A 25,400-nucleotide genomic window follows, 5' to 3' on the forward strand; every position below is an offset into this window, starting at 1 on the left:
AAGTACCAATGAAACTACGACCCATGACACCCCCTATATAAGGTGTTCTATGTCTGCCATTCATAGCATTCCTACAAGCTGGAGAAGGACACATGGCATAGAGCAGTAGGTAAGAGCCCATTATTGGGGAAACAGTGTTTTAACTTGTGTCACTATTATTACTTTAACTTTAGCACTGACTTGTCTTTTAAATTCAGTAAGTGCTACTTGTTGGAGTAGTTTTAATTGACTGGTGCACATACACTATTGATGGAAATAAACACTGATTAACTCATTATAGCATAGAAGAGTTAACTCATGCACACAAAAATAGCTCCACCTCGATGGAAGCAACAAACTCAGATGTGGTTGAAAGTTGGTGGGAGCAAGTAAACTCAGATTACCTCAAATGGAGGCAGTGATGATGTTTCAATTCATAAGTGCATCTCTTTGGGGTTGTCTTGGTTCTGTATATTCATCTACCATATTATCCTCTGTCACTAGTATTACTTTGACTTTAGCACTGACTTGTTCTTTAAATACAGTAAGTGCTACTTGTTGGGGTAGTTTTATTTGACCAGTGCACCTAACAAGAACTCCATCATGATGGTTGGAAACTCAATTTAACTATGATTGTTTTATGTCACTATTATTACTTTGACTTTAGCACCGACTTGTCCTTTAACTACAGTAAGTGCTACTTGTTGGGGTAGTTTTATTTGACTAGTGCACCTAACAAGAACTCAATCATGGCGGTTATAACAAGCATGAAACAAGAAGGACCTGTGTAAACAAATTAAGATTACCTCTAATGGAGACATTGATGATCTTTAAATTCATAAGTGCTTCCCTTTGGGGTTATCTTGGTTCTGTGGTATCATCTCTTACATTTTGTCAATAATATTACTGTGTCATTTTGATGTTAAGAGACACATGTATCTTGTGGTAAAAAAAACAAATGAAAGCACCAGTCAACTAATAACATGCAAATGGCTTGCATGCAATCTGGTGGTAAGCAATGTGTGAAGTACCAATGAAACTACGACCCATGACACCCCCTATATAAGGTGTTCTATGTCTGCCATTCATAGCATTCCTACAAGCTGGAGAAGGACACAATGCATAGAGCAGTAGGTAAGAGCACATTATGGGGGAAACAGTGTTTTAACTTGTGTCACTATTATTACTTTAACTTTAGCACTGACTTGTCTTTTAAATTCAGTAAGTGCTACTTGTTGGAGTAGTTTTAATTGACTGGTGCACATACACTATTGATGGAAATAAACACTGATTAACTCATTATAGCATAGAAGAGTTAACTCATGCACACAAAAATAGCTCCACCTCGATGGAAGCAACAAACTCAGATGTGGTTGAACGTTGGTGGGAGCAAGTAAACTCAGATTACCTCAAATGGAGGCAGTGATGATGTTTCAATTCATAAGTGCATCTCTTTGGGGTTGTCTTGGTTCTGTATATTCATCTACCATATTATCCTCTGTCACTAGTATTACTTTGACTTTAGCACTGACTTGTTCTTTAAATACAGTAAGTGCTACTTGTTGGGGTAGTTTTATTTGACCAGTGCACCTAACAAGAACTCAATCATGATGGTTGGAAACTCAATTTAACTATGATTGTTTTATGTCACTATTATTACTTTGACTTTAGCACCGACTTGTCCTTTAACTACAGTAAGTGCTACTTGTTGGGGTAGTTTTATTTGACTAGTGCACCTAACAAGAACTCAATCATGGCGGTTATAACAAGCATGAAAAAAGAAGGATCTGTGTAAACAAATTAAGATTACCTCTAATGGAGACATTGATGATCTTTAAATTCATAAGTGCTTCCCTTTGGGGTTATCTTGGTTCTGTGGTATCATCTCTTACATTTTGTCAATAATATTACTGTGGCATTTTGATGTTAAGAGACACATGTATCTTGTGGTAAAAAAAACAAATGAAAGCACCAGTCAACTAATAACATGCAAATGGCTTGCATGCAATCTGGTGGTAAGCAATGTGTGAAGTACCAATGAAACTACGACCCAGGACACCCCCTATATAAGGTTTTCTATGTCTGCCATTCATAGGATTCCTACAAGCTGGAGAAGGACACAATGCATAGAGCAGTAGGTAAGAGCACATTATGGGGGAAACAGTGTTTTAACTTGGGTCACTATTATTACATTAACTTTAGCACTGACTTGTCTTTTAAATTCAGTAAGTGCTACTTGTTGGGGTAGTTTTATTTGACTAGTGCACCTCAACTCAATCATGGCGGTTATAACAAGCATGAAACAAGAAGGATCTGTGTAAACAAATTAAGATTACCTCTAATGGAGACATTGATGATCTTTAAATTCATAAGTGCTTCCCTTTGGGGTTATCTTGGTTCTGTGGTATCATCTCTTACATTTTGTCAATAATATTACTGTGTCATTTTGATGTTAAGAGACACATGTATCTTGTGGTAAAAAAAACAAATGAAAGCACCAGTCAACTAATAACATGCAAATGGCTTGCATGCAATCTGGTGGTAAGCAATGTGTGAAGTACCAATGAAACTACGACCCATGACACCCCCTATATAAGGTGTTCTATGTCTGCCATTCATAGCATTCCTACAAGCTGGAGAAGGACACATGGCATAGAGCAGTAGGTAAGAGCCCATTATTGGGGAAACAGTGTTTTAACTTGTGTCACTATTATTACTTTAACTTTAGCACTGACTTGTCTTTTAAATTCAGTAAGTGCTACTTGTTGGAGTAGTTTTAATTGACTGGTGCACATACACTATTGATGGAAATAAACACTGATTAACTCATTATAGCATAGAAGAGTTAACTCATGCACACAAAAATAGCTCCACCTCGATGGAAGCAACAAACTCAGATGTGGTTGAAAGTTGGTGGGAGCAAGTAAACTCAGATTACCTCAAATGGAGGCAGTGATGATGTTTCAATTCATAAGTGCATCTCTTTGGGGTTGTCTTGGTTCTGTATATTCATCTACCATATTATCCTCTGTCACTAGTATTACTTTGACTTTAGCACTGACTTGTTCTTTAAATACAGTAAGTGCTACTTGTTGGGGTAGTTTTATTTGACCAGTGCACCTAACAAGAACTCCATCATGATGGTTGGAAACTCAATTTAACTATGATTGTTTTATGTCACTATTATTACTTTGACTTTAGCACCGACTTGTCCTTTAACTACAGTAAGTGCTACTTGTTGGGGTAGTTTTATTTGACTAGTGCACCTAACAAGAACTCAATCATGGCGGTTATAACAAGCATGAAACAAGAAGGACCTGTGTAAACAAATTAAGATTACCTCTAATGGAGACATTGATGATCTTTAAATTCATAAGTGCTTCCCTTTGGGGTTATCTTGGTTCTGTGGTATCATCTCTTACATTTTGTCAATAATATTACTGTGTCATTTTGATGTTAAGAGACACATGTATCTTGTGGTAAAAAAAACAAATGAAAGCACCAGTCAACTAATAACATGCAAATGGCTTGCATGCAATCTGGTGGTAAGCAATGTGTGAAGTACCAATGAAACTACGACCCATGACACCCCCTATATAAGGTGTTCTATGTCTGCCATTCATAGCATTCCTACAAGCTGGAGAAGGACACAATGCATAGAGCAGTAGGTAAGAGCACATTATGGGGGAAACAGTGTTTTAACTTGTGTCACTATTATTACTTTAACTTTAGCACTGACTTGTCTTTTAAATTCAGTAAGTGCTACTTGTTGGAGTAGTTTTAATTGACTGGTGCACATACACTATTGATGGAAATAAACACTGATTAACTCATTATAGCATAGAAGAGTTAACTCATGCACACAAAAATAGCTCCACCTCGATGGAAGCAACAAACTCAGATGTGGTTGAACGTTGGTGGGAGCAAGTAAACTCAGATTACCTCAAATGGAGGCAGTGATGATGTTTCAATTCATAAGTGCATCTCTTTGGGGTTGTCTTGGTTCTGTATATTCATCTACCATATTATCCTCTGTCACTAGTATTACTTTGACTTTAGCACTGACTTGTTCTTTAAATACAGTAAGTGCTACTTGTTGGGGTAGTTTTATTTGACCAGTGCACCTAACAAGAACTCAATCATGATGGTTGGAAACTCAATTTAACTATGATTGTTTTATGTCACTATTATTACTTTGACTTTAGCACCGACTTGTCCTTTAACTACAGTAAGTGCTACTTGTTGGGGTAGTTTTATTTGACTAGTGCACCTAACAAGAACTCAATCATGGCGGTTATAACAAGCATGAAAAAAGAAGGATCTGTGTAAACAAATTAAGATTACCTCTAATGGAGACATTGATGATCTTTAAATTCATAAGTGCTTCCCTTTGGGGTTATCTTGGTTCTGTGGTATCATCTCTTACATTTTGTCAATAATATTACTGTGGCATTTTGATGTTAAGAGACACATGTATCTTGTGGTAAAAAAAACAAATGAAAGCACCAGTCAACTAATAACATGCAAATGGCTTGCATGCAATCTGGTGGTAAGCAATGTGTGAAGTACCAATGAAACTACGACCCAGGACACCCCCTATATAAGGTTTTCTATGTCTGCCATTCATAGGATTCCTACAAGCTGGAGAAGGACACAATGCATAGAGCAGTAGGTAAGAGCACATTATGGGGGAAACAGTGTTTTAACTTGGGTCACTATTATTACATTAACTTTAGCACTGACTTGTCTTTTAAATTCAGTAAGTGCTACTTGTTGGGGTAGTTTTATTTGACTAGTGCACCTAACAAGAACTCAATCATGGCGGTTATAACAAGCATGAAACAATAAGGACCTGTGTAAACAAATTAAGATTACCTCTAATGGAGACATTGATGATCTTTAAATTCATAAGTGCTTCCCTTTGGGGTTATCTTGGTTCTGTGGTATCATCTCTTACATTTTGTCAATAATATTACTGTGGCATTTTGATGTTAAGAGACACATGTATCTTGTGGTAAAAAAACAAATGAAAGCACCAGTCAACTAATAACATGCAAATGGCTTGCATGCAATCTGGTGGTAAGCAATGTGTGAAGTACCAATGAAACTACGACCCAGGACACCCCCTATATAAGGTGTTCTATGTCTGCCATTCATAGCATTCCTACAAGCTGGAGAAGGACACAAGGCATAGAGCAGTAGGTAAGAGCACATTATGGGGGAAACAGTGTTTTAACTTGTGTCACTATTATTACTTTAACTTTAGCACTGACTTGTCTTTTAAATTCAGTAAGTGCTACTTGTTGGAGTAGTTTTAATTGACTGGTGCACATACACTATTGATGGAAATAAACACTGATTAACTCATTATAGCATAGAAGAGTTAACTCATGCACACAAAAATAGCTCCACCTTGATGGAAGCAACAAACTCAGATGTGGTTGAAAGTTGGTGGGAGCAAGTAAACTCAGATTACCTCAAATGGAGGCAGTGATGATGTTTCAATTCATAAGTGCATCTCTTTGGGGTTGTCTTGGTTCTGTATATTCATCTACCATATTATCCTCTGTCACTAGTATTACTTTGACTTTAGCACTGACTTGTTCTTTAAATACAGTAAGTGCTACTTGTTGGGGTAGTTTTATTTGACCAGTGCACCTAACAAGAACTCCATCATGATGGTTGGAAACTCAATTTAACTATGATTGTTTTATGTCACTATTATTACTTTGACTTTAGCACCGACTTGTCCTTTAACTACAGTAAGTGCTACTTGTTGGGGTAGTTTTATTTGACTAGTGCACCTCAACTCAATCATGGCGGTTATAACAAGCATGAAACAAGAAGGATCTGTGTAAACAAATTAAGATTACCTCTAATGGAGACATTGATGATCTTTAAATTCATAAGTGCTTCCCTTTGGGGTTATCTTGGTTCTGTGGTATCATCTCTTACATTTTGTCAATAATATTACTGTGTCATTTTGATGTTAAGAGACACATGTATCTTGTGGTAAAAAAAACAAATGAAAGCACCAGTCAACTAATAACATGCAAATGGCTTGCATGCAATCTGGTGGTAAGCAATGTGTGAAGTACCAATGAAACTACGACCCATGACACCCCCTATATAAGGTGTTCTATGTCTGCCATTCATAGCATTCCTACAAGCTGGAGAAGGACACATGGCATAGAGCAGTAGGTAAGAGCCCATTATTGGGGAAACAGTGTTTTAACTTGTGTCACTATTATTACTTTAACTTTAGCACTGACTTGTCTTTTAAATTCAGTAAGTGCTACTTGTTGGAGTAGTTTTAATTGACTGGTGCACATACACTATTGATGGAAATAAACACTGATTAACTCATTATAGCATAGAAGAGTTAACTCATGCACACAAAAATAGCTCCACCTCGATGGAAGCAACAAACTCAGATGTGGTTGAAAGTTGGTGGGAGCAAGTAAACTCAGATTACCTCAAATGGAGGCAGTGATGATGTTTCAATTCATAAGTGCATCTCTTTGGGGTTGTCTTGGTTCTGTATATTCATCTACCATATTATCCTCTGTCACTAGTATTACTTTGACTTTAGCACTGACTTGTTCTTTAAATACAGTAAGTGCTACTTGTTGGGGTAGTTTTATTTGACCAGTGCACCTAACAAGAACTCCATCATGATGGTTGGAAACTCAATTTAACTATGATTGTTTTATGTCACTATTATTACTTTGACTTTAGCACCGACTTGTCCTTTAACTACAGTAAGTGCTTCTTGTTGGGGTAGTTTTATTTGACTAGTGCACCTAACAAGAACTCAATCATGGCGGTTATAACAAGCATGAAACAAGAAGGATCTGTGTAAACAAATTAAGATTACCTCTAATGGAGACATTGATGATCTTTAAATTCATAAGTGCTTCCCTTTGGGGTTATCTTGGTTCTGTGGTATCATCTCTTACATTTTGTCAATAATATTACTGTGTCATTTTGATGTTAAGAGACACATGTATCTTGTGGTAAAAAAAACAAATGAAAGCACCAGTCAACTAATAACATGCAAATGGCTTGCATGCAATCTGGTGGTAAGCAATGTGTGAAGTACCAATGAAACTACGACCCATGACACCCCCTATATAAGGTGTTCTATGTCTGCCATTCATAGCATTCCTACAAGCTGGAGAAGGACACATGGCATAGAGCAGTAGGTAAGAGCCCATTATTGGGGAAACAGTGTTTTAACTTGTGTCACTATTATTACTTTAACTTTAGCACTGACTTGTCTTTTAAATTCAGTAAGTGCTACTTGTTGGAGTAGTTTTAATTGACTGGTGCACATACACTATTGATGGAAATAAACACTGATTAACTCATTATAGCATAGAAGAGTTAACTCATGCACACAAAAATAGCTCCACCTCGATGGAAGCAACAAACTCAGATGTGGTTGAACGTTGGTGGGAGCAAGTAAACTCAGATTACCTCAAATGGAGGCAGTGATGATGTTTCAATTCATAAGTGCATCTCTTTGGGGTTGTCTTGGTTCTGTATATTCATCTACCATATTATCCTCTGTCACTAGTATTACTTTGACTTTAGCACTGACTTGTTCTTTAAATACAGTAAGTGCTACTTGTTGGGGTAGTTTTATTTGACCAGTGCACCTAACAAGAACTCAATCATGATGGTTGGAAACTCAATTTAACTATGATTGTTTTATGTCACTATTATTACTTTGACTTTAGCACCGACTTGTCCTTTAACTACAGTAAGTGCTACTTGTTGGGGTAGTTTTATTTGACTAGTGCACCTAACAAGAACTCAATCATGGCGGTTATAACAAGCATGAAAAAAGAAGGATCTGTGTAAACAAATTAAGATTACCTCTAATGGAGACATTGATGATCTTTAAATTCATAAGTGCTTCCCTTTGGGGTTATCTTGGTTCTGTGGTATCATCTCTTACATTTTGTCAATAATATTACTGTGGCATTTTGATGTTAAGAGACACATGTATCTTGTGGTAAAAAAAACAAATGAAAGCACCAGTCAACTAATAACATGCAAATGGCTTGCATGCAATCTGGTGGTAAGCAATGTGTGAAGTACCAATGAAACTACGACCCAGGACACCCCCTATATAAGGTTTTCTATGTCTGCCATTCATAGGATTCCTACAAGCTGGAGAAGGACACAATGCATAGAGCAGTAGGTAAGAGCACATTATGGGGGAAACAGTGTTTTAACTTGGGTCACTATTATTACATTAACTTTAGCACTGACTTGTCTTTTAAATTCAGTAAGTGCTACTTGTTGGGGTAGTTTTATTTGACTAGTGCACCTAACAAGAACTCAATCATGGCGGTTATAACAAGCATGAAACAATAAGGACCTGTGTAAACAAATTAAGATTACCTCTAATGGAGACATTGATGATCTTTAAATTCATAAGTGCTTCCCTTTGGGGTTATCTTGGTTCTGTGGTATCATCTCTTACATTTTGTCAATAATATTACTGTGGCATTTTGATGTTAAGAGACACATGTATCTTGTGGTAAAAAAACAAATGAAAGCACCAGTCAACTAATAACATGCAAATGGCTTGCATGCAATCTGGTGGTAAGCAATGTGTGAAGTACCAATGAAACTACGACCCAGGACACCCCCTATATAAGGTGTTCTATGTCTGCCATTCATAGCATTCCTACAAGCTGGAGAAGGACACAAGGCATAGAGCAGTAGGTAAGAGCACATTATGGGGGAAACAGTGTTTTAACTTGTGTCACTATTATTACTTTAACTTTAGCACTGACTTGTCTTTTAAATTCAGTAAGTGCTACTTGTTGGAGTAGTTTTAATTGACTGGTGCACATACACTATTGATGGAAATAAACACTGATTAACTCATTATAGCATAGAAGAGTTAACTCATGCACACAAAAATAGCTCCACCTTGATGGAAGCAACAAACTCAGATGTGGTTGAAAGTTGGTGGGAGCAAGTAAACTCAGATTACCTCAAATGGAGGCAGTGATGATGTTTCAATTCATAAGTGCATCTCTTTGGGGTTGTCTTGGTTCTGTATATTCATCTACCATATTATCCTCTGTCACTAGTATTACTTTGACTTTAGCACTGACTTGTTCTTTAAATACAGTAAGTGCTACTTGTTGGGGTAGTTTTATTTGACCAGTGCACCTAACAAGAACTCCATCATGATGGTTGGAAACTCAATTTAACTATGATTGTTTTATGTCACTATTATTACTTTGACTTTAGCACCGACTTGTCCTTTAACTACAGTAAGTGCTACTTGTTGGGGTAGTTTTATTTAACTAGTGCACCTCAACTCAATCATGGCGGTTATAACAAGCATGAAACAAGAAGGATCTGTGTAAACAAATTAAGATTACCTCTAATGGAGACATTGATGATCTTTAAATTCATAAGTGCTTCCCTTTGGGGTTATCTTGGTTCTGTGGTATCATCTCTTACATTTTGTCAATAATATTACTGTGTCATTTTGATGTTAAGAGACACATGTATCTTGTGGTAAAAAAAACAAATGAAAGCACCAGTCAACTAATAACATGCAAATGGCTTGCATGCAATCTGGTGGTAAGCAATGTGTGAAGTACCAATGAAACTACGACCCATGACACCCCCTATATAAGGTGTTCTATGTCTGCCATTCATAGCATTCCTACAAGCTGGAGAAGGACACATGGCATAGAGCAGTAGGTAAGAGCCCATTATTGGGGAAACAGTGTTTTAACTTGTGTCACTATTATTACTTTAACTTTAGCACTGACTTGTCTTTTAAATTCAGTAAGTGCTACTTGTTGGAGTAGTTTTAATTGACTGGTGCACATACACTATTGATGGAAATAAACACTGATTAACTCATTATAGCATAGAAGAGTTAACTCATGCACACAAAAATAGCTCCACCTCGATGGAAGCAACAAACTCAGATGTGGTTGAACGTTGGTGGGAGCAAGTAAACTCAGATTACCTCAAATGGAGGCAGTGATGATGTTTCAATTCATAAGTGCATCTCTTTGGGGTTGTCTTGGTTCTGTATATTCATCTACCATATTATCCTCTGTCACTAGTATTACTTTGACTTTAGCACTGACTTGTTCTTTAAATACAGTAAGTGCTACTTGTTGGGGTAGTTTTATTTGACCAGTGCACCTAACAAGAACTCAATCATGATGGTTGGAAACTCAATTTAACTATGATTGTTTTATGTCACTATTATTACTTTGACTTTAGCACCGACTTGTCCTTTAACTACAGTAAGTGCTACTTGTTGGGGTAGTTTTATTTGACTAGTGCACCTAACAAGAACTCAATCATGGCGGTTATAACAAGCATGAAAAAAGAAGGATCTGTGTAAACAAATTAAGATTACCTCTAATGGAGACATTGATGATCTTTAAATTCATAAGTGCTTCCCTTTGGGGTTATCTTGGTTCTGTGGTATCATCTCTTACATTTTGTCAATAATATTACTGTGGCATTTTGATGTTAAGAGACACATGTATCTTGTGGTAAAAAAAACAAATGAAAGCACCAGTCAACTAATAACATGCAAATGGCTTGCATGCAATCTGGTGGTAAAGAATGTGTGAAGTACCAATGAAACTACGACCCAGGACACCCCCTATATAAGGTTTTCTATGTCTGCCATTCATAGGATTCCTACAAGCTGGAGAAGGACACAATGCATAGAGCAGTAGGTAAGAGCACATTATGGGGGAAACAGTGTTTTAACTTGGGTCACTATTATTACATTAACTTTAGCACTGACGTGTCTTTTACATTCAGTAAGTGCTACTTGTTGGGGTAGTTTTATTTGACTAGTGCACCTAACAAGAACTCAATCATGGCGGTTATAACAAGCATGAAACAAGAAGGACCTGTGTAAACAAATTAAGATTACCTCTAATGGAGACATTGATGATCTTTAAATTCATAAGCGCTTCCCTTTGGGGTTATCTTGGTTCTGTGGTATCATCTCTTACATTTTGTCAATAATATTACTGTGGCATTTTGATGTTAAGAGACACATGTATCTTGTGGTAAAAAAACAAATGAAAGCACCAGTCAACTAATAACATGCAAATGGCTTGCATGCAATCTGGTGGTAAGCAATGTGTGAAGTACCAATGAAACTACGACCCAGGACACCCCTATATAAGGTGTTCTATGTCTGCCATTCATAGCATTCCTACAAGCTGGAGAAGGACACAAGGCATAGAGCAGTAGGTAAGAGCACATTATGGGGGAAACAGTGTTTTAACTTGTGTCACTATTATTACTTTAACTTTAGCACTGACTTGTCTTTTAAATTCAGTAAGTGCTACTTGTTGGAGTAGTTTTAATTGACTGGTGCACATACACTATTGATGGAAATAAACACTGATTAACTCATTATAGCATAGAAGAGTTAACTCATGCACACAAAAATAGCTCCACCTTGATGGAAGCAACAAACTCAGATGTGGTTGAAAGTTGGTGGGAGCAAGTAAACTCAGATTACCTCAAATGGAGGCAGTGATGATGTTTCAATTCATAAGTGCATCTCTTTGGGGTTGTCTTGGTTCTGTATATTCATCTACCATATTATCCTCTGTCACTAGTATTACTTTGACTTTAGCACTGACTTGTTCTTTAAATACAGTAAGTGCTACTTGTTGGGGTAGTTTTATTTGACCAGTGCACCTAACAAGAACTCCATCATGATGGTTGGAAACTCAATTTAACTATGATTGTTTTATGTCACTATTATTACTTTGACTTTAGCACCGACTTGTCCTTTAACTACAGTAAGTGCTACTTGTTGGGGTAGTTTTATTTGACTAGTGCACCTAACAAGAACTCAATCATGGCGGTTATAACAAGCATGAAACAAGAAGGATCTGTGTAAACAAATTAAGATTACCTCTAATGGAGACATTGATGATCTTTAAATTCATAAGTGCTTCCCTTTGGGGTTATCTTGGTTCTGTGGTATCATCTCTTACATTTTGTCAATAATATTACTGTGGCATTTTGATGTTAAGAGACACATGTATCTTGTGGTAAAAAAAACAAATGAAAGCACCAGTCAACTAATAACATGCAAATGGCTTGCATGCAATCTGGTGGTAAGCAATGTGTGAAGTACCAATGAAACTACGACCCATGACACCCCCTATATAAGGTGTTCTATGTCTGCCATTCATAGCATTCCTACAAGCTGGAGAAGGACACATGGCATAGAGCAGTAGGTAAGAGCCCATTATTGGGGAAACAGTGTTTTAACTTGTGTCACTATTATTACTTTAACTTTAGCACTGACTTGTATTTTAAATTCAGTAAGTGCTACTTGTTGGAGTAGTTTTAATTGACTGGTGCACATACACTATTGATGGAAATAAACACTGATTAACTCATTATAGCATAGAAGAGTTAACTCATGCACACAAAAATAGCTCCACCTCGATGGAAGCAACAAACTCAGATGTGGTTGAAAGTTGGTGGGAGCAAGTAAACTCAGATTACCTCAAATGGAGGCAGTGATGATGTTTCAATTCATAAGTGCATCTCTTTGGGGTTGTCTTGGTTCTGTATATTCATCTACCATATTATCCTCTGTCACTAGTATTACTTTGACTTTAGCACTGACTTGTTCTTTAATTACAGTAAGTGCTACTTGTTGGGGTAGTTTTATTTGACCAGTGCACCTAACAAGAACTCAATCATGATGGTTGGAAACTCAATTTAACTATGATTGTTTTATGTCACTATTATTACTTTGACTTTAGCACCGACTTGTCCTTTAACTACAGTAAGTGCTACTTGTTGGGGTAGTTTTATTTGACTAGTGCACCTAACAAGAACTCAATCATGGCGGTTATAACAAGCATGAAACAAGAAGGATCTGTGTAAACAAATTAAGATTACCTCTAATGGAGACATTGATGATCTTTAAATTCATAAGTGCTTCCCTTTGGGGTTATCTTGGTTCTGTGGTATCATCTCTTACATTTTGTCAATAATATTACTGTGGCATTTTGATGTTAAGAGACACATGTATCTTGTGGTAAAAAAAACAAATGAAAGCACCAGTCAACTAATAACATGCAAATGGCTTGCATGCAATCTGGTGGTAAAGAATGTGTGAAGTACCAATGAAACTACGACCCAGGACACCCCCTATATAAGGTTTTCTATGTCTGCCATTCATAGGATTCCTACAAGCTGGAGAAGGACACAATGCATAGAGCAGTAGGTAAGAGCACATTATGGGGGAAACAGTGTTTTAACTTGGGTCACTATTATTACATTAACTTTAGCACTGACGTGTCTTTTAAATTCAGTAAGTGCTACTTGTTGGGGTAGTTTTATTTGACTAGTGCACCTAACAAGAACTCAATCATGGCGGTTATAACAAGCATGAAACAAGAAGGACCTGTGTAAACAAATTAAGATTACCTCTAATGGAGACATTGATGATCTTTAAATTCATAAGCGCTTCCCTTTGGGGTTATCTTGGTTCTGTGGTATCATCTCTTACATTTTGTCAATAATATTACTGTGGCATTTTGATGTTAAGAGACACATGTATCTTGTGGTAAAAAAACAAATGAAAGCACCAGTCAACTAATAACATGCAAATGGCTTGCATGCAATCTGGTGGTAAGCAATGTGTGAAGTACCAATGAAACTACGACCCAGGACACCCCTATATAAGGTGTTCTATGTCTGCCATTCATAGCATTCCTACAAGCTGGAGAAGGACACAAGGCATAGAGCAGTAGGTAAGAGCACATTATGGGGGAAACAGTGTTTTAACTTGTGTCACTATTATTACTTTAACTTTAGCACTGACTTGTCTTTTAAATGCAGTAAGTGCTACTTGTTGGAGTAGTTTTAATTGACTGGTGCACATACACTATTGATGGAAATAAACACTGATTAACTCATTATAGCATAGAAGAGTTAACTCATGCACACAAAAATAGCTCCACCTTGATGGAAGCAACAAACTCAGATGTGGTTGAAAGTTGGTGGGAGCAAGTAAACTCAGATTACCTCAAATGGAGGCAGTGATGATGTTTCAATTCATAAGTGCATCTCTTTGGGGTTGTCTTGGTTCTGTATATTCATCTACCATATTATCCTCTGTCACTAGTATTACTTTGACTTTAGCACTGACTTGTTCTTTAAATACAGTAAGTGCTACTTGTTGGGGTAGTTTTATTTGACCAGTGCACCTAACAAGAACTCCATCATGATGGTTGGAAACTCAATTTAACTATGATTGTTTTATGTCACTATTATTACTTTGACTTTAGCACCGACTTGTCCTTTAACTACAGTAAGTGCTACTTGTTGGGGTAGTTTTATTTGACTAGTGCACCTCAACTCAATCATGGCGGTTATAACAAGCATGAAACAAGAAGGATCTGTGTAAACAAATTAAGATTACCTCTAATGGAGACATTGATGATCTTTAAATTCATAAGTGCTTCCCTTTGGGGTTATCTTGGTTCTGTGGTATCATCTCTTACATTTTGTCAATAATATTACTGTGTCATTTTGATGTTAAGAGACACATGTATCTTGTGGTAAAAAAAACAAATGAAAGCACCAGTCAACTAATAACATGCAAATGGCTTGCATGCAATCTGGTGGTAAGCAATGTGTGAAGTACCAATGAAACTACGACCCATGACACCCCCTATATAAGGTGTTCTATGTCTGCCATTCATAGCATTCCTACAAGCTGGAGAAGGACACATGGCATAGAGCAGTAGGTAAGAGCCCATTATTGGGGAAACAGTGTTTTAACTTGTGTCACTATTATTACTTTAACTTTAGCACTGACTTGTCTTTTAAATTCAGTAAGTGCTACTTGTTGGAGTAGTTTTAATTGACTGGTGCACATACACTATTGATGGAAATAAACACTGATTAACTCATTATAGCATAGAAGAGTTAACTCATGCACACAAAAATAGCTCCACCTCGATGGAAGCAACAAACTCAGATGTGGTTGAAAGTTGGTGGGAGCAAGTAAACTCAGATTACCTCAAATGGAGGCAGTGATGATGTTTCAATTCATAAGTGCATCTCTTTGGGGTTGTCTTGGTTCTGTATATTCATCTACCATATTATCCTCTGTCACTAGTATTACTTTGACTTTAGCACTGACTTGTTCTTTAAATACAGTAAGTGCTACTTGTTGGGGTAGTTTTATTTGACCAGTGCACCTAACAAGAACTCAATCATGATGGTTGGAAACTCAATTTAACTATGATTGTTTTATGTCACTATTATTACTTTGACTTTAGCACCGACTTGTCCTTTAACTACAGTAAGTGCTACTTGTTGGGGTAGTTTTATTTGACTAGTGCACCTAACAAGAACTCAATCATGGCGGTTATAACAAGCATGAAAAAAGAAGGATCTGTGTAAACAAATTAAGATTACCTCTAATGGAGACATTGATCTTTAAATTCATAAGTGCTTCCCTTTGGGGTTATCTTGGTTCTGTGGTATCATCTCTTACATTTTGTCAATAATATTACTGTGGCATTTTGATGTTAAGAGACACATGTATCTTGTGGTAAAAAAAACAAATGAAAGCACCAGTCAACTAATAACATGCAAATGGCTTGCATGCAATCTGGTGGTAAGCAATGTGTGAAGTACCAATGAAACTACGACCCAGGACACCCCCTATATAAGGTTTTCTATGTCTGCCATTCATAGGATTCCTACAAGCTGGAGAAGGACACAATGCATAGAGCAGTAGGTAAGAGCACATTATGGGGGAAACAGTGTTTTAACTTGGGTCACTATTATTACATTAACTTTAGCACTGACTTGTCTTTTAAATTCAGTAAGTGCTACTTGTTGGGGTAGTTTTATTTGACTAGTGCACCTAACAAGAACTCAATCATGGCGGTTATAACAAGCATGAAACAAGAAGGACCTGTGTAAACAAATTAAGATTACCTCTAATGGAGACATTGATGATCTTTAAATTCATAAGTGCTTCCCTTTGGGGTTATCTTGGTTCTGTGGTATCATCTCTTACATTTTGTCAATAATATTACTGTGTCATTTTGATGTTAAGAGACACATGTATCTTGTGGTAAAAAAAACAAATGAAAGCACCAGTCAACTAATAACATGCAAATGGCTTGCATGCAATCTGGTGGTAAGCAATGTGTGAAGTACCAATGAAACTACGACCCAGGACACCCCCTATATAAGGTGTTCTATGTCTGCCATTCATAGCATTCCTACAAGCTGGAGAAGGGCACATGGCATAGAGCAGTAGGTAAGAGCCCATTATTGGGGAAACAGTGTTTTAACTTGTGTCACTATTATTACTTTAACTTTAGCACTGACTTGTCTTTTAAATTCAGTAAGTGCTACTTGTTGGAGTAGTTTTATTTGACTGGTGCACATACACTATTGATGGAAATAAACACTGATTAACTCATTATAGCATAGAAGAGTTAACTCATACACACAAAAATAGCTCCACCTCGATGGAAGCAACAAACTCAGATGTGGTTGAAAGTTGGTGGGAGCAAGTAAACTCAGATTACCTCAAATGGAGGCAGTGATGATGTTTCAATTCATAAGTGCATCTCTTTGGGGTTGTCTTGGTTCTGTATATTCATCTACCATATTATCCTCTGTCACTAGTATTACTTTGACTTTAGCACTGACTTGTTCTTTAATTACAGTAAGTGCTACTTGTTGGGGTAGTTTTATTTGACCAGTGCACCTAACAAGAACTCAATCATGATGGTTGGAAACTCAATTTAACTATGATTGTTTTATGTCACTATTATTACTTTGACTTTAGCACCGACTTGTCCTTTAACTACAGTAAGTGCTACTTGTTGGGGTAGTTTTATTTGACTAGTGCACCTAACAAGAACTCAATCATGGTGGTTATAACAAGCATGAAACAAGAAGGATCTGTGTAAACAAATTAAGATTACCTCTAATGGAGACATTGATGATCTTTAAATTCATAAGTGCTTCCCTTTGGGGTTATCTTGGTTCTGTGGTATCATCTCTTACATTTTGTCAATAATATTACTGTTGCATTTTGATGTTAAGATACACATGTATCTTGTGGTAAAAAAAACAAATGAAAGCACCAGTCAACTAATAACATGCAAATAGCTTGCATGCAATCTGGTGGTAAGCAATGTGTGAAGTACCAATGAAACTACGACCCATGACACCCCCTATATAAGGTGTTCTATGTCTGCCATTCATAGGATTCCTACAAGCTGGAGAAGGACACAAGGCATAGAGCAGTAGGTAAGAGCCCATTATTGGGGAAACAGTGTTTTAACTTGTGTCACTATTATTACTTTAACTTTAGCACTGACTTGTCTTTTAAATTCAGTAAGTGCTACTTGTTGGAGTAGTTTTAATTGACTGGTGCACATACACTATTGATGGAAATAAACACTGATTAACTCATTATAGCATAGAAGAGTTAACTCATGCACACAAAAATAGCTCCACCTCGATGGAAGCAACAAACTCAGATGTGGTTGAAAGTTGGTGGGAGCAAGTAAACTCAGATTACCTCAAATGGAGGCAGTGATGATGTTTCAATTCATAAGTGCATCTCTTTGGGGTTGTCTTGGTTCTGTATATTCATCTACCATATTATCCTCTGTCACTAGTATTACTTTGACTTTAGCACTGACTTGTTCTTTAAATACAGTAAGTGCTACTTGTTGGGGTAGTTTTATTTGACCAGTGCACCTAACAAGAACTCCATCATGATGGTTGGAAACTCAATTTAACTATGATTGTTTTATGTCACTATTATTACTTTGACTTTAGCACCGACTTGTCCTTTAACTACAGTAAGTGCTACTTGTTGGGGTAGTTTTATTTGACTAGTGCACCTAACAAGAACTCAATCATGGCGGTTATAACAAGCATGAAACAAGAAGGATCTGTGTAAACAAATTAAGATTACCTCTAATGGAGACATTGATGATCTTTAAATTCATAAGTGCTTCCCTTTGGGGTTATCTTGGTTCTGTGGTATCATCTCTTACATTTTGTCAATAATATTACTGTTGCATTTTTATGTTAATAGACACATGTATCTTGTGGTAAAAAAAACAAATGAAAGCACCAGTCAACTACTAACATGCAAATGGCTTGCATGCAATCTGCAAGCAATGTGTGAAGTACCAATGAAACTACGACCCAGGACACCCCCTATATAAGGTTTTCTATGTCTGCCATTCATAGGATTCCTACAAGCTGGAGAAGGACACAATGCATAGAGCAGTAGGTAAGAGCACATTATGGGGGAAACAGTGTTTTAACTTGTGTCACTATTATTACTTTAACTTTAGCACTGACTTGTCTTTTAAATTCAGTAAGTGCTACTTGTTGGAGTAGTTTTAATTGACTGGTGCACATACACTATTGATGGAAATAAACACTGATTAACTCATTATAGCATAGAAGAGTTAACTCATGCACACAAACATAGCTCCACCTTGATGGAAGCAACAAACTCAGATGTGGTTGAAAGTTGGTGGGAGCAAGTAAACTCAGATTACCTCAAATGGAGGCAGTGATGATGTTTCAATTCATAAGTGCATCTCTTTGGGGTTGTCTTGGTTCTGTATATTCATATACCATATTATCCTCTGTCACTAGTATTACTTTGACTTTAGCACTGACTTGTTCTTTAAATACAGTAAGTGCTACTTGTTGGGGTAGTTTTATTTGACCAGTGCACCTAACAAGAACTCCATCATGATGGTTGGAAACTCAATTTAACTATGATTGTTTTATGTCACTATTATTACTTTGACTTTAGCACCGACTTGTCCTTTAACTACAGTAAGTGCTACTTGTTGGGGTAGTTTTATTTGACTAGTGCACCTAACAAGAACTCAATCATGGCGGTTATAACAAGCATGAAACAAGAAGGATCTGTGTAAACAAATTAAGATTACCTCTAATGGAGACATTGATGATCTTTAAATTCATAAGTGCTTCCCTTTGGGGTTATCTTGGTTCTGTGGTATCATCTCTTACATTTTGTCAATAATATTACTGTTGCATTTTGATGTTAAGATACACATGTATCTTGTGGTAAAAAAAACAAATGAAAGCACCAGTCAACTAATAACATGCAAATAGCTTGCATGCAATCTGGTGGTAAGCAATGTGTGAAGTACCAATGAAACTACGACCCATGACACCCCCTATATAAGGTGTTCTATGTCTGCCATTCATAGCATTCCTACAAGCTGGAGAAGGACACAAGGCATAGAGCAGTAGGTAAGAGCCCATTATTGGGGAAACAGTGTTTTAACTTGTGTCACTATTATTACTTTAACTTTAGCACTGACTTGTCTTTTAAATTCAGTAAGTGCTACTTGTTGGAGTAGTTTTAATTGACTGGTGCACATACACTATTGATGGAAATAAACACTGATTAACTCATTATAGCATAGAAGAGTTAACTCATGCACACAAAAATAGCTCCACCTCGATGGAAGCAACAAACTCAGATGTGGTTGAAAGTTGGTGGGAGCAAGTAAACTCAGATTACCTCAAATGGAGGCAGTGATGATGTTTCAATTCATAAGTGCATCTCTTTGGGGTTGTCTTGGTTCTGTATATTCATCTACCATATTATCCTCTGTCACTAGTATTACTTTGACTTTAGCACTGACTTGTTCTTTAATTACAGTAAGTGCTACTTGTTGGGGTAGTTTTATTTGACCAGTGCACCTAACAAGAACTCAATCATGATGGTTGGAAACTCAATTTAACTATGATTGTTTTATGTCACTATTATTACTTTGACTTTAGCACCGACTTGTCCTTTAACTACAGTAAGTGCTACTTGTTGGGGTAGTTTTATTTGACTAGTGCACCTAACAAGAACTCAATCATGGCGGTTATAACAAGCATGAAACAAGAAGGATCTGTGTAAACAAATTAAGATTACCTCTAATGGAGACATTGATGATCTTTAAATTCATAAGTGCTTCCCTTTGGGGTTATCTTGGTTCTGTGGTATCATCTCTTACATTTTGTCAATAATATTACTGTTGCATTTTGATGTTAAGATACACATGTATCTTGTGGTAAAAAAAACAAATGAAAGCACCAGTCAACTAATAACATGCAAATAGCTTGCATGCAATCTGGTGGTAAGCAATGTGTGAAGTACCAATGAAACTACGACCCATGACACCCCCTATATAAGGTGTTCTATGTCTGCCATTCATAGCATTCCTACAAGCTGGAGAAGGACACAAGGCATAGAGCAGTAGGTAAGAGCACATTATGGGGGAAACAGTGTTTTAACTTGTGTCACTATTATTACTTTAACTTTAGCACTGACTTGTCTTTTAAATGCAGTAAGTGCTACTTGTTGGAGTAGTTTTAATTGACTGGTGCACATACACTATTGATGGAAATAAACACTGATTAACTCATTATAGCATAGAAGAGTTAACTCATGCACACAAAAATAGCTCCACCTTGATGGAAGCAACAAACTCAGATGTGGTTGAAAGTTGGTGGGAGCAAGTAAACTCAGATTACCTCAAATGGAGGCAGTGATGATGTTTCAATTCATAAGTGCATCTCTTTGGGGTTGTCTTGGTTCTGTATATTCATCTACCATATTATCCTCTGTCACTAGTATTACTTTGACTTTAGCACTGACTTGTTCTTTAAATACAGTAAGTGCTACTTGTTGGGGTAGTTTTATTTGACCAGTGCACCTAACAAGAACTCCATCATGATGGTTGGAAACTCAATTTAACTATGATTGTTTTATGTCACTATTATTACTTTGACTTTAGCACCGACTTGTCCTTTAACTACAGTAAGTGCTACTTGTTGGGGTAGTTTTATTTGACTAGTGCACCTCAACTCAATCATGGCGGTTATAACAAGCATGAAACAAGAAGGATCTGTGTAAACAAATTAAGATTACCTCTAATGGAGACATTGATGATCTTTAAATTCATAAGTGCTTCCCTTTGGGGTTATCTTGGTTCTGTGGTATCATCTCTTACATTTTGTCAATAATATTACTGTGTCATTTTGATGTTAAGAGACACATGTATCTTGTGGTAAAAAAAACAAATGAAAGCACCAGTCAACTAATAACATGCAAATGGCTTGCATGCAATCTGGTGGTAAGCAATGTGTGAAGTACCAATGAAACTACGACCCATGACACCCCCTATATAAGGTGTTCTATGTCTGCCATTCATAGCATTCCTACAAGCTGGAGAAGGACACATGGCATAGAGCAGTAGGTAAGAGCCCATTATTGGGGAAACAGTGTTTTAACTTGTGTCACTATTATTACTTTAACTTTAGCACTGACTTGTCTTTTAAATTCAGTAAGTGCTACTTGTTGGAGTAGTTTTAATTGACTGGTGCACATACACTATTGATGGAAATAAACACTGATTAACTCATTATAGCATAGAAGAGTTAACTCATGCACACAAAAATAGCTCCACCTCGATGGAAGCAACAAACTCAGATGTGGTTGAAAGTTGGTGGGAGCAAGTAAACTCAGATTACCTCAAATGGAGGCAGTGATGATGTTTCAATTCATAAGTGCATCTCTTTGGGGTTGTCTTGGTTCTGTATATTCATCTACCATATTATCCTCTGTCACTAGTATTACTTTGACTTTAGCACTGACTTGTTCTTTAAATACAGTAAGTGCTACTTGTTGGGGTAGTTTTATTTGACCAGTGCACCTAACAAGAACTCCATCATGATGGTTGGAAACTCAATTTAACTATGATTGTTTTATGTCACTATTATTACTTTGACTTTAGCACCGACTTGTCCTTTAACTACAGTAAGTGCTACTTGTTGGGGTAGTTTTATTTGACTAGTGCACCTAACAAGAACTCAATCATGGCGGTTATAACAAGCATGAAACAAGAAGGATCTGTGTAAACAAATTAAGATTACCTCTAATGGAGACATTGATGATCTTTAAATTCATAAGTGCTTCCCTTTGGGGTTATCTTGGTTCTGTGGTATCATCTCTTACATTTTGTCAATAATATTACTGTGGCATTTTGATGTTAAGAGACACATGTATCTTGTGGTAAAAAAAACAAATGAAAGCACCAGTCAACTAATAACATGCAAATGGCTTGCATGCAATCTGGTGGTAAGCAATGTGTGAAGTACCAATGAAACTACGACCCATGACACCCCCTATATAAGGTGTTCTATGTCTGCCATTCATAGCATTCCTACAAGCTGGAGAAGGACACAAGGCATAGAGCAGTAGGTAAGAGCCCATTATTGGGGAAACAGTGTTTTAACTTGTGTCACTATTATTACTTTAACTTTAGCACTGACTTGTATTTTAAATTCAGTAAGTGCTACTTGTTGGAGTAGTTTTAATTGACTGGTGCACATACACTATTGATGGAAATAAACACTGATTAACTCATTATAGCATAGAAGAGTTAACTCATGCACACAAAAATAGCTCCACCTCGATGGAAGCAACAAACTCAGATGTGGTTGAAAGTTGGTGGGAGCAAGTAAACTCAGATTACCTCAAATGGAGGCAGTGATGATGTTTCAATTCATAAGTGCATCTCTTTGGGGTTGTCTTGGTTCTGTATATTCATCTACCATATTATCCTCTGTCACTAGTATTACTTTGACTTTAGCACTGACTTGTTCTTTAATTACAGTAAGTGCTACTTGTTGGGGTAGTTTTATTTGACCAGTGCACCTAACAAGAACTCAATCATGATGGTTGGAAACTCAATTTAACTATGATTGTTTTATGTCACTATTATTACTTTGACTTTAGCACCGACTTGTCCTTTAACTACAGTAAGTGCTACTTGTTGGGGTAGTTTTATTTGACTAGTGCACCTAACAAGAACTCAATCATGGCGGTTATAACAAGCATGAAACAAGAAGGATCTGTGTAAACAAATTAAGATTACCTCTAATGGAGACATTGATGATCTTTAAATTCATAAGTGCTTCCCTTTGGGGTTATCTTGGTTCTGTGGTATCATCTCTTACATTTTGTCAATAATATTACTGTGGCATTTTGATGTTAAGAGACACATGTATCTTGTGGTAAAAAAAACAAATGAAAGCACCAGTCAACTAATAACATGCAAATGGCTTGCATGCAATCTGGTGGTAAAGAATGTGTGAAGTACCAATGAAACTACGACCCAGGACACCCCCTATATAAGGTTTTCTATGTCTGCCATTCATAGGATTCCTACAAGCTGGAGAAGGACACAATGCATAGAGCAGTAGGTAAGAGCACATTATGGGGGAAACAGTGTTTTAACTTGGGTCACTATTATTACATTAACTTTAGCACTGACGTGTCTTTTAAATTCAGTAAGTGCTACTTGTTGGGGTAGTTTTATTTGACTAGTGCACCTAACAAGAACTCAATCATGGCGGTTATAACAAGCATGAAACAAGAAGGACCTGTGTAAACAAATTAAGATTACCTCTAATGGAGACATTGATGATCTTTAAATTCATAAGCGCTTCCCTTTGGGGTTATCTTGGTTCTGTGGTATCATCTCTTACATTTTGTCAATAATATTACTGTGGCATTTTGATGTTAAGAGACACATGTATCTTGTGGTAAAAAAACAAATGAAAGCACCAGTCAACTAATAACATGCAAATGGCTTGCATGCAATCTGGTGGTAAGCAATGTGTGAAGTACCAATGAAACTACGACCCAGGACACCCCTATATAAGGTGTTCTATGTCTGCCATTCATAGCATTCCTACAAGCTGGAGAAGGACACAAGGCATAGAGCAGTGGGTAAGAGCACATTATGGGGGAAACAGTGTTTTAACTTGTGTCACTATTATTACTTTAACTTTAGCACTGACTTGTCTTTTAAATTCAGTAAGTGCTACTTGTTGGAGTAGTTTTAATTGACTGGTGCACATACACTATTGATGGAAATAAACACTGATTAACTCATTATAGCATAGAAGAGTTAACTCATGCACACAAAAATAGCTCCACCTCGATGGAAGCAACAAACTCAGATGTGGTTGAAAGTTGGTGGGAGCAAGTAAACTCAGATTACCTCAAATGGAGGCAGTGATGATGTTTCAATTCATAAGTGCATCTCTTTGGGGTTGTCTTGGTTCTGTATATTCATCTACCATATTATCCTCTGTCACTAGTATTACTTTGACTTTAGCACTGACTTGTTCTTTAAATACAGTAAGTGGGGGTAGTTTTATTTGACCAGTGCACCTAACAAGAACTCAATCATGATGGTTGGAAACTCAATTTAACTATGATTGTTTTATGTCACTATTATTACTTTGACTTTAGCACCGACTTGTCCTTTAACTACAGTAAGTGCTACTTGTTGGGGTAGTTTTATTTGACTAGTGCACCTAACAAGAACTCAATCATGGCGGTTATAACAAGCATGAAACAAGAAGGATCTGTGTAAACAAATTAAGATTACCTCTAATGGAGACAAAAAAACAAATGAAAGCACCAGTCAACTAATAACATGCAAATGGCTTGCATGCAATCTGGTGGTAAGCAATGTGTGAAGTACCAATGAAACTACGACCCAGGACACCCCTATATAAGGTGTTCTATGTCTGCCATTCATAGCATTCCTACAAGCTGGAGAAGGACACAAGGCATAGAGCAGTGGGTAAGAGCACATTATGGGGGAAACAGTGTTTTAACTTGTGTCACTATTATTACTTTAACTTTAGCACTGACTTGTCTTTTAAATTCAGTAAGTGCTACTTGTTGGAGTAGTTTTAATTGACTGGTGCACATACACTATTGATGGAAATAAACACTGATTAACTCATTATAGCATAGAAGAGTTAACTCATGCACACAAAAATAGCTCCACCTCGATGGAAGCAACAAACTCAGATGTGGTTGAAAGTTGGTGGGAGCAAGTAAACTCAGATTACCTCAAATGGAGGCAGTGATGATGTTTCAATTCATAAGTGCATCTCTTTGGGGTTGTCTTGGTTCTGTATATTCATCTACCATATTATCCTCTGTCACTAGTATTACTTTGACTTTAGCACTGACTTGTTCTTTAAATACAGTAAGTGGGGGTAGTTTTATTTGACCAGTGCACCTAACAAGAACTCAATCATGATGGTTGGAAACTCAATTTAACTATGATTGTTTTATGTCACTATTATTACTTTGACTTTAGCACCGACTTGTCCTTTAACTACAGTAAGTGCTACTTGTTGGGGTAGTTTTATTTGACTAGTGCACCTAACAAGAACTCAATCATGGCGGTTATAACAAGCATGAAACAAGAAGGATCTGTGTAAACAAATTAAGATTACCT

The sequence above is a fragment of the Protomyctophum bolini genome, assembly GCF_963924005.1.
Source record: "Protomyctophum bolini genome assembly, chromosome: 14".
NCBI lineage: Eukaryota > Metazoa > Chordata > Actinopteri > Myctophiformes > Myctophidae > Protomyctophum > Protomyctophum bolini.